We start from the raw sequence: 8,977 nt of genomic DNA, 5'->3' as shown, positions 1-8,977 counted from the left end.
AATTTTCATGTTATTAATAATATCAAACCCTAAAAAACCTTGTTGTACATTGCAGTACCGGGTCAGGCCCGACCCAAACCCGCCCAGGCCCGACCTCTTTATACAGGTTTAACAATTGGTCGGGCCGGGCTTTTCAAAAGATTTCGGGCTCGGACTTGGGCTTAGAGATATTAAAAAATCATCGGGCCTAGGCGGGCTCGGGCTTGTCCAAAATCAAATCAGGCCCGGCCCATGAACAGGTCTATATGTAATTAATTTATTTTTCTAATCATAATAGAATTAATTAATGAATAATTTCCTAATTCTAATAAAATTAATCACTGATTAATATAATCCAGTTTTAATTTAATCATAATTTCATATATATTCTTAATCCTATAAGAAATTGATAAATATATCACACTATATATACCTATGATAGAGTTCAAATAATTCACTATAATTTTTTATAAAAATTGAATATAAAAAGTAAAAAAAAGGTGTTATACTTTTAATTTTACTTTATTAATCTATCTATTCATGTGTATATATTTTTAGTCCTATAATTTTTTCGTACACATTCTTAATCTTATAAGAAATTGATGAATTACTTTATATCACACTATATATATATATGATGGAGTTCAAATAATTAAATCAAAATTTTTACAAAAATTAAAGACAAGAAATTATAGGAAAAAATATATGATACTTTTAGTTTTTATTTTATTGATATATTAATTTATGTGTTTATTATTATTATAATAATATTATATTAATAAGATTATTTACTATTTAATATTATATTATATACTAATCTTTTAAATAAGATTATATTATAATTTTTATTATAATAATTTGCATACGTAACGCAAGTGACGAGCAATATATATATATATATATATATATACACTAAAGTTTCTCCATAATGATACTTTATATAGAAATAAACTCTTTAATATAATAAGTTACAAATTTCTTAAGCCCAGTCTTAAAAGAAATTTCCCTATATAATAATTTTTGTATATATTATGTAAAAAAAATATGTTATGTAATGTTTTCTCTTATTGTAGTATTATTTTATCTGATCAATTTTATAGATATAATAGACAAGATATTAACATATCTTATTTCTGATTTCTATCATCTCAACAACGAAATTAAGTATTAAGTCCGAAAAAAGATTTTAGTACTAAAATCTCCATTAAGTTATAATCTCCTCATAGTCATAAATTCTTTTTGGTACCAAATGTATAACTATAAAGTGGTTTCACTGTATATTAATTTTACTAATTACGAGTGCTATAAGCGTGAATTATTATTATAAATATTATAATATAAAATATTAAAATAGATTTCCATATTAATAAATATTAAAACATAAAAAGGTTTGATGTTTTAATTTTAATAATTTCTTTTAAAATTTATAGTTTATAATAAAATATTTCTAATAGATAAAATTATAATTAAATAAAAACAAAAATTTTACTTTTTAAGAAAAAATAATAATAAATAAAAAGAGATGAATTCTAAATTTTTATAATAAAAAAATAAAGGTTAACATACAAAATTAAATAGTAAATAAATATTAAAAGGTTTAAATAATATTTTTTTATATTGTTTGATATGTGTTAAAGAAAGTGGAGTTACTTTTAGAATATATATATATATATATATATGTGGTTAAAAGAAAAAATAATTTAAATTTAATATATATTATAAGTATAAAAATAAATGGTAAAAATAATTTTAAGAGTACTAGAAATCCTTTTGCAAAATTTTCGTTAAATAATCAATAGCTAGATTTGCTTTTATACTATTTGCCTCCTATATATATATATTATATTGCCCTTTATAGTTTGTTTATTACACTAGAATTCTCATATCTTTTAATAAAATTAGCTATTATCTCCTTCATCCAAAGATAGTCAAAAGACTAAATTAATAAAAATAAACAAATTTAAGCATTAAATTTATTATTAAGTATCAAACTCTTCTAAACTTATTTTTAAATCAAATTGAGGTTAAATTCTACTTTTAGTAAAAATCAATTTTAGTGTCTGTATAAAAATAATTAACTAGTATTTTTTTACTTGTTCTAATTTCTAACATAATTAAACTTTAGTAAAATTTAAACATTTTAAATGTATTTATATTTATCAAAATATTGAAAATTCATATAATTAAGTTTTAAATTATTAAAATAAAATATTTTTATTATTAATTTTGTTACACTAGAATTGTAACTTTGATAAAACATTTGAGGATCAAATTATATTTTTTTATCAATTTATTTATTTAATTGATTGCCTTTCGAAATGTAAATAAATTTGAGTGTAATAAATAAAACATAAGGAGCAATTGTATATTACATCAAAAATTAGGAGGCTAATAGTATAAAACTATACCTAGTTAACGATTATTTAACAAAAATTCTAATAAAGGAGATTTTTAGTATAAATGTATAAAATAGAAGAATGAAAAATATAATTTTTTAAATGTTAAGGGGTAAGTAATGTAATATAAAAAATACAGAGACATATAGTAATTATTCATTCTAGAAATTTTTTTTTATTTTTTATCATTTGTTTTTCTATTACTTTAAGAGAGGATTCTAATTTCTTTTTATTTAATAAATTTCCATACTTTAGTTGCAGTATATTGCTTTACCTTTTTATTTCCTAGCAGTGGTATTAGAGATAATAGATTGCGAGTCATTAGAAGTTATTTGTATGAAAAGCAAGTTGTAGTAAATAATATGGGAACAAAGTTTGTCTAGGCGGCTAATACGCGCTACACACACGGCAAACTGCACTGGTCGTATAAAGTAATATAGTAAACAAATATGAGTTATCATTCTATTAGAGACTAATTATGAATATTATTTTTAGATTTTGACTAATGTTAGCAATCAAATTGGTGTTTGGAATGTTGAAAAAAAAATTAACTAAATTAAAATCTAAATTAAAGTAAATGAAAAGATTGAATGAGAAAAAAGTCTATTCAAGTGTTGAATTCCTATAAACTATTTATACACTAGTTTTAGTGCCTGCCCTATAGGTCGATTTTTTTAAAATTTTTATATAAGGCATAAACAATTGTTGTCTATTTTTACTTCAGTTATGAATTATAAATAATAGATATTTTAATGTACGCCCTAAAGACAATGTGTTGTTTTGGTTTACATATAATAGTCTATACAAATTGTGTTGGCATACCATCTATTTATTAAAAAGCATTTATTTAAGTCTATAAGTTTTCTTATATTTGTATACTTAAACGAACAAATATAAAGCTCATTGATGGGCTACTTATGCAACCTACACCTAAGGTAGTGAACTTATCGATGCGGTCTAGCATCAGTGAGTATCAAGGTCATATCCCTGGAGATCGGGTAAACCTAAAGTTACTATTGTTCGTTATGTTATTTAGTCTGAAATAAGGTGTGAAAAGTCTAAATTAATTAACTAATGCTTATGAATGCAAATAAAGGAACAACAGCAACTGACAATCGAAAGACAACCGTAACAAAGAAGCAAATCCAAAGGGAACCTGAGTGATGGAATTCTAAGGTTGATTTTATAAACTGCCAATCTTACTACCCGTGCCTAAATCCTGAATCGAACTCGGCTCCTCTCTCGAGCTCACTAAGTTCCTAAATCTGCACTAACCTAATGGAATCTCTTCCTATCAGATTATTACAGATTAGCATTAAGCGTGATTTAGAACTATTAAGAGTTATTAATTCTTAATCCGGCGAGTGAATTAACCTTATCTCTAAGTGTTAACTACCAATTCTTACTATTTAATTTTCAGTTGTAAAAAGCATTTCTCAATATCAAGAAACAACCCAAAAGACAATTAATTTAACGTCTCAAATTAATTGAATCAAATTTTATTACTAAACAGTAAGAAGATTACAAAAATGGCAGATAAAAATTCAATAATTAAACACAATCCATAAACAAAGGTGAACCCCAATGGGTTCGGTAGTCCTAGCTACTCATAATGAAAGAAACAAATACAAAAGGAAATAATTAATAAAAAAGAAAATGGAACATATAACCGCTCTTTTATCGAATCGGAGTGGGAATGTCGCAAATGCCAATTCTGAAACCAGCCTAAAGTATGGATCTCGGATGTCTCGGTCAATCGTCTAGAAACTTTAATCTTTGCTTGAATCCTCCGAATCAATCCTTTGAACTGACGTTGGTCTCCCAAAATGTCAAGAACAGAGGTGCAAAAGTGAGGGGTTGCGCGCGTAGAGAAGTTCAAAAATCAGAAGCAGAACCATGTCTCATTTTACGTGCGCCTACTTATAGGCATAAGTGCCCTAGCCCGTGCTAATATGCACGGCCCGTGCCAATATGCACGGCCGTGCAATTGCCCGTGCCAAGGCCTCAAATTGCGCGCTAATCAAGGAATCGACTCTGACAAACATCTAATATGCGTAAATCATCCATATAGCTTGGTTTCTGCCTAGAAATCAATCAATTTCCCATCAATGAGTCTGAAAACCTGAAAAACTCATAAACATACCAAAGTGCGATCAAACAGGAATAAATATGACTCAAATACATGAATAAACGACTGATAAACAATCAATAAATATGCATAAAATCATCTACATCAAACTACCCCACACTTAAGCGTTTGCTTGTCCTTAAGCAATCAATAACTCACTCCTCAAACAGATACCAAATAACTCAATCAAATGCTTTGCAGGAGGTTAGCTCAAAACAAGTCTCAAGACTCCGTGATGAATTTCCTTAAAATCCCCAAATCACTAAATCCTTGAGATAAAGAACAAAGTTAATAAAGATGCTCAAATTAAAATGATAAACCATCCAAACTGAGAATTCGAGAACCTTGCCTTACAAGATGTCACTCGAAACACACAAGTGTATATAGGTGAAAAGAATATCGCCAAGCTCTCAATGCAAAAGTAAGAAAAATGTGCTTACCATAAGCTTGCTTATAGATCCGATCTCCACTACTGTTAAATAATTAATAAACATGATCAAAGGGTCTTGAGCCAGGTTGTAATGGGGTTAAGGTAGGGTACGGAGAACTATGGAAAGTGAAAGTTGCTGGAAAATTATGCAGGTAATGCAAGAATATAGCCAAGGATCAGATGTTGTACCAAAATTGAACACTAAGTTGCTCTAATAATAAGATGATGCTCGAAAATATATATATATATATATATATATATATATATTCAACTTCTGCAACAATAGATAATGCAGGATGAAGTAATACAATGCTCAATCAGAGTAGTAAAATGATATGTACCATTTGGATTGAAGGGAGCATCTATGAAAAATCTAGTAACTTATTGAATATATGCAAATTGATCCGAAATGAAATGCAGCATAAACGTACATAATTTCCAGCAATAATGGTAGAAAGAATGGTAGAATGGATAGAAATGATAAAATGAGTGTTAGAGGTGAATTACAATGAAAGAAAAAAGGCTAAGGCTCAAAATGGTTTCACTAAGGGAAAAACAGGGTTAGGCTTTTAGCCAAATTGTGTAATTCCTAAGTGCCCAAATCATCTCATGAATATCAAAAATTCATGTACTCTCAAAAGTCATCACAAAGCAAGTTCTAGAAATAAAAATTCTGCACAATGCTCACTAATAAAAAACAGAAGGAGCATAAAAGCCTCACTATTTTAGTGGGATAAAATTGCATGAATTCTCAAACCAAAGTTTAAACAATCAAACAATCTAATAAGCATCAATATTAACAGTGTTCTATATCCGAGATAAAGTAAAATAAAAAAAATTAAGGAAAAACACCAGTTTTACCTGGCTTAATTGAAATTAAGAGATTCGTTCATTGCTTTCTTTCAACAAGATTCGATAAAAACTATACGAGTATCCATTCAAAAGAGAAAAAATTATCAACTACTTGATTAAAACAAAACTCAAGATAAGGACAGTAATAATGAACGGACTCAATCGATAAGGGAAATGAGAACAAGATAAAAACAGCAGAAACAAAATTGGTACCTGCACAAAACTAAGGTACCTACCCCACACTTGAGAAAAACACTGTCCTCAGTGTGAACAAGGTAGGCACTCCAAAATAAAAGGAATAAAATACGCACAATGAAGCTAATTATGGGAGTCCACAAAGAAACTGGAAAACTAAAAGAAAAACAAGACAACAGAAAGAGATAAAAACTAGAAAGTCTATTGGATACTGCCCTTGATGTGTGCTTTAACACTCCAAAATATGTTAGTCCTCAAAATTACGCATGAGCATCGAGTAGGCTAACTCCTGCAAAACTCAAGAATAAACACATCCCAAGCAACATCTAGTAAAATGTTCAATAAAATAAAATCTCCTCAAAATAAAACACACTAAAAACAGACTGATGTATCTAATTAAAAACAAATAACTATATAAATAAAAAGATGTCCAAAAATTCAAAAAGCATAAAAAGATTCGGGAATGCCTCCTGAAGGCGCTTCTTTTTGTTCGAGTCGTCTAGCTGGACTCTGCAGCAGCATTCCTGCATCATGGGCAAATTGAGAAGGTGGGCTCAAAGTAAGTTGGGGCTCGAGGCATATAAGCGCAATGAGAAGGTTCGATGTGTACGGTAGATGACCAAGGAGGTGCTCTCTGTACCGATTTGGGATGTCCATTCATCCACTCCGAATTCCAGCTAAGTGACCTATCAAAAATAAACTTGCAACTACCCTTCTTGGGTCTATCATAGCACAAAGTCTCAAATGGATACAAGTTGTTTTCTTCAGATGAATAATACATATTAACAGGGAAAGAAACATGTATAGCATCATCCATTTGTACATCCTGTGGTTGTTTATTACATGTAGGACCAATTTCATCAATACTACAAATGGTATGAACATGGTCGGTGGAAGAACTATCAAATGGGGGTAAACTAAAAATAACAAAGTCATCCCCTATATTAAGTTCTAACTTCCCCTCAAATACGTCTATTTTAGCTCTAGCTGTGGCAAGGAAAGGTCTCCCCAAAATCAATGGTATACCATGCTCATTATCCATATCCATAACCACAAAGTCCACAGGAAATATGAACTTATCTACCTTGACTAGCACATTCTCCACAATTCCCCTAGGAAGCTTAACAGAACGGTCAGCTAATTGAATGCACATCCTAGTGGTTTTGCCTCCCCCAAACCTAGCTTATTGAACAAACTAGTAGGCATGACATTTATGCTAGCCCCCAAATCAGCCAATGCACCATCAACACACAAATTACCTGAAGTGCAAGGAATAGTGAAACTCCCTCGTTAAGTTGAATATAGGCTACCTCCTCCAACTTCCTTCTTTTGCTAAGTATGTCCTTTAAGAACTTGGCATACTTTGGCATCTGCTCCAATGCATCAATAAAAGGCAAGTTAATATGCAGTTATCTAAAAATATCTAAAAACTTACTGAACTGCTCTTTCACCTCTGCTTGTTGACTCTAGCAGGATAAGGAATCTTAGGTTGATATTCCCTTACTGGAATTGATTTCACCTTTTGTTCCTCAGGTTCCCTAGCCTTACTGCTCGCCTCAACCTGCACATCAATAGTGGAGTCGTCAAAAATAGGCTTAGAAGGAGCTGAAACTAACTTAACTGAACGCAAAGTGATGGTGGTGGTAGGGAGCGCTCCTTGCTGCCTCTCAAACAACATCTTAGAGATTTGGCCAATCTAGGTCTCTAAGTTCTAAATCAAGGCCTACTGGTTCCTAAGTGCACTATCAATTTGCTGGAACCTCATCTTCGTAGACGTCACAAACTTCATCATAAGCTCCTCTAAATTTGATTTCTTTTCTGGTGGAGGAGAAGCTTGTGCGGGCCCAACTGGCTGTTGCTATGGCTGCTGATGAAGTCTCTAAAAACCAGATGGGCCCTAAGCATTATTATTCCTCCAACTGAAGTTGGGATGATTGTTCCACCCAGGGTTGTATGTGTTGCTGTAAGGATCGTTCTGCTGCCTTGGGGCATTCCCCATATAGTCAACCTGCTCAACATCAGAAGACACAGTAGAAACAGATGGAAAAGTAGATGAAGATGGAGCAAACATACCTCCCGCAGTACAGTTCGCATTATAGTGCGGGCCACCATAAAACTCGCAGCCAACGTTCGCTGCATGAACCGGCATGTGGAGTTGGTTAATCTTCTTGGTCAGAAGCTCCACCTGAGCTGCCAAGGCTGCTGTAGAATCTATTTGGTTAACCACTCCTTGTCTTCTTGGTCAGCTCCTAGAGGATTGCCATTGATAATTGTTCATGGCCATTTCCTCTATCAAATTCGAGGTCGCTCGTTTTCTTGTTTAGCGTCCCACCGCAAAGATCCACCATCCGCCGTAAGGTTCAACCCGCTGTAGAAGGTTTGAACCTGCATCCATATTGGAAATCCGTGATGTGGGCAGCATCTCAAAAGGTCTTTAAACCTCTCCCATGCATCGTACATGCTTTCATCATCAAACTGCACAAAAGAAGATATGTCATTTCTAAGTTTAGCAGTTTTAGCGGGAGGAAAATACTTATATAAAAATTTTTCGGCCAACGCCTTCCAGGTAGTAATTGTTTGCTGTGGAAGAGATTGCAACTAACTCTTGGCTCTGTCCCTCAAGGAAAATGGAAACAATCTCAGCCGAATAGCGTCGTCAGTTGTTCCATTTATCTTGAATGTGTCACAAATCTCCAAAAAATTAGAGATATGTGCATTGGGATCCTTGTTGGGCAATCCTCCAAACTGCACGCTCTACTGGATCATCTGGATAACGTTGGCTTTTATTTCAAAATTGTTGGCCGCTACAGCAGGTCTAACTATACTAGTTTTCGTCCCATCCAAAGATGGTCAAGCAAACTCGTACATCATCCTTTGATCGTCAACGGCCTGGGGGTTGAGGTTCCCCATCGCGTCAACTCCTTGAACCTAAACTGTAACTCCATCCTCCTCCTTAATTGCTTGCAAATGTCGTCTCAATAATCTGAGAGAGCGCTC

The 8,977-nt window shown here is 32.0% G+C and overlaps 1 non-coding gene across 1 annotated transcript; it reads left to right on the top strand.

Annotated features, from left to right (window-relative positions):
- Positions 1-8,381: 8,381 nt before the first annotated feature.
- LOC112533916 lies at positions 8,382-8,488 on the top strand. The gene has a single exon (XR_003078251.1). It is a non-coding gene; the product is annotated as a small nucleolar RNA R71 (small nucleolar RNA).
- The last annotated feature ends 489 nt before the right edge of the window (positions 8,489-8,977 follow it).

This window comes from Ricinus communis, chromosome 8 (assembly GCF_019578655.1).
Source record: "Ricinus communis isolate WT05 ecotype wild-type chromosome 8, ASM1957865v1, whole genome shotgun sequence".
Classification (NCBI taxonomy): domain Eukaryota; kingdom Viridiplantae; phylum Streptophyta; class Magnoliopsida; order Malpighiales; family Euphorbiaceae; genus Ricinus; species Ricinus communis.
Note: the sequence above shows the minus strand (reverse complement) of the source record. Positions and strands in the feature narration are given on the sequence as shown.